Here is a 3,171-nt window from a genome sequence, read left to right as displayed (position 1 = left end):
CTTCCTCCACACAAAACTACAAGCACCTAATAACACACACACCCTTCACTCAAAAATTTTTAAATCATAATGGCGACTCTTACACCAGCCTCAGAGTCCCAATCTGGGAAGGGGACTATAAATGTCCCCACGTCGGACTGCCTTTCTGTCGACGACCCTAAGTGTCTTGACACCCCCCTCAACTTTTTCTTCATTAACGTTCGCAACATTCATGGTCAAAGATCTAATTTTCAGTCTGTAGAGCACCACATCTCCTCTTCTAAACCTCATCTTCTTTTCTTTACTGAAACTCTGGTGTCTGAGGCAACTGACAGTAGCCCCTTTTCTGTTCCCTCCTACTTTCTCTATTCTCTTCTATCCTCCTCTATCCTGTTTTAGCTAGAGATGAAATGTGAAGTTTCCAGTTCAGATTATAAGTAAAGGACAGACCGAGGATGTTAAGTGTAGAAGATGGGAACAGTTGAGTGTCACTGAAGAAGAGGGGATAGTTGTCTGGAAGGTTGTCTCGAGTTGATAGATGGAGGAATTGAGTTTTTGAGGCATTGAACAATACCAAATTTGCTCTGCCCCAATCAGAAATTTTAGAAAGATCAGAAGTCAAGTGTTCTGTGGCTTCCCTGCGTGAAATGTTAACTCCTGAACTGTTGAATATCTATGAAAAGACGTGGAAAAGAGCAGGGTGCTATCATCTGCGTAGGAGTGATGTAAGGTTGGGTAAGATTCTGTTTTCAAATTATGTTGTTGTGTTTTTTGGGAAATGACCTGCCACCTGCAAGAGAAGATAGGTATACGTATATATCGTTACTATTTCTGAACGACATGTTTTTTTGTTTTTTTTATGTCCTGTCAACTAACAGACTGACTTTAAACTTCACCTTTTCATGTCATATATACGTCGATAGGCTGGAGGTTATAACGGTATAGCGTGGCTGACCTTGACCATCGAGTGGTGGGAGACATTGAAATGTACGGAGATGTCGGAGGGAACGTGTGATGGCAGAACTCATCACTTTGGCCACCCAGGACCAACGCGAGTGAAGGGGACTGTGGTGGCAAGCCACCATCGACCCCAAACCGCTAAGCCTATGATGGTGACCCTGACGTCAAGCCGTCAGCGACCCCCATCGCCTGCCTTGCCTTAAGCGTTCAGGTTCCCCCATCCCTCCTTCTTACCATTCTATTACTTCCCACCCATCATTATTGATTAATTTAGTCATTTCATAGCCGCCGAAGGATAAGGACGCACGCTCCCACCTCTCCCCTTCAGCGCAGCCATCACCGTAGCCCCCCCTCTTAACATAGTCCCTGGTGACGTCGCCGTGAATGATCCCCTCCCACCCCTCGGCATTAATTTACAGCCAGGGACGCCATCCTGAAATGGAATGCCACTGAGGCCTCCGGAAAAATGCCTTGGGTGTTGCCCATCGTAAAATGGTATTGCAATGGGAGTCCCCATGAAATGGGAGTCTCTCATGGCAATGAGCGACTCCCCTGGCATTTTCCCTACTGCTGCGGGATTTGCAGTCATAAAAGAAATTGGCAACCTCGCCAGGAATGCGTAGAAGAGAGTTGTTTGGTATTTGTTTTATTGTCTTCTGTGTCCCCACTCAGCTTACGCCATGGAGTGGATAGAGCCCCAGCTGCCCTGGCCACACCGCGCTCATACACATCCCATCACCAAAGACAATTTATACCAGTGGTTGTCAACTTTTTTCTCTGAAATACCATCTTCATGAATTCTCAACATTCATGTGGCTCTCTTTCATTTTTCTCCGAAATCTTACCACGACAAAAAGGTAAAAAAAAATAAAATAAAATAAAATGAATAAATAAAAAATAAATAGTAATGATAATAATAATAATAATAATAGTTATATTATTATTATTATTAATAATAATAATAATAATAATAATAATAATAATAATAATAATATAACTATTATTATTATTATTATTATTATTATTATTATTATCATTATTATTTTAATATAAATAAATAACTAAACGTTGATGAGAACTCCTTTGCTCTTTTACAAAGTTGACTGTCATCATTACCTTGTATTTGACAGATTGCTGTGATATACTTAAATTACATCACTAGACTACAACAGACTAGCGGAAATGTATAATTTGTAACAGTCCGCTGTGGCCCCCATAAATTCTTGGCATGGCCTTCAGGTTGAGAACCACTAGTTTATACAAACGTACTTAAAGTCGTGGAACAGTTTTGTAGTCTCACATATGTGACCGGATGTCCTAAGTGTTGCTGTGTGTGGGGTTTAGAAATTTAAAGTGCTAGCGCATGTTAGGTTCAGAGTGGTGTGTGTCAGTGACACAAGTGCTGGTGAATTATCTAGATAGTGCACATTATCACTTTCACACCAAGGTGGCACTTCGTACGTGGAATGGCACGTAGCACGCCACTTGAAAACGAACATGAAGAAATCTATGAAACCTCTCTCACCGAGGTGGCGTTACTCAACGCATGTGCCACATGCGACTTATATGCCACTCCGACATTGAACATGTCCGTTTTTTTTTTAAGTGTGCGACTTGCCACCCTGGGCTGTTATGCCAAATTTTAATGGAACTTTCACTTGCAAATTTATTATTAGACGATGTAGTATTACATTTTTTTTTAATAACAAAATAAACAATAAAATGAAAACTTTTGCATGAATGGCACATGTTGATTAGTTTTCAAGAGACTAGACAGATTTGCGCCAGCACATGTGAGAACACTGCCTGATGAGAGGGACACACAGTCTTGTAGGAAACTGTTGTCTTTTTTGTTGTCAGTTGTCTGTTCTGCTTGCTCTCGTGCTCAACTACAAGATGTTTCTTCCAGACAACGAACTATTTAACATAAAATTTTTAGAAGCTGTGGAGAAATACAGATGTTTGTATGACACAACATCACCTCAGTACATCTCGAAAGGATGAACCAGACAAGGCATGGAACTGCATAGTAGAGACGTCTTGCCCTACAGGTATGTCCCCTGAATTTGTTTTATATATAGCGGTGTGTTAAGCGTTGATTATTATGTGTTAAGTTATACGTGACTATTACGTGCAATCAAATCAGCCTAACAACTTGAGAACTTCAGATGAAGAGATCATAGTTATAGTTAAGGAATTTCAATACTCATTAATAAAGACTGAAAGACAAGA

The sequence above is a fragment of the Scylla paramamosain genome, chromosome 19 (assembly GCF_035594125.1).
Source record: "Scylla paramamosain isolate STU-SP2022 chromosome 19, ASM3559412v1, whole genome shotgun sequence".
Lineage (NCBI taxonomy): Eukaryota > Metazoa > Arthropoda > Malacostraca > Decapoda > Portunidae > Scylla > Scylla paramamosain.
Note: the sequence above shows the minus strand (reverse complement) of the source record.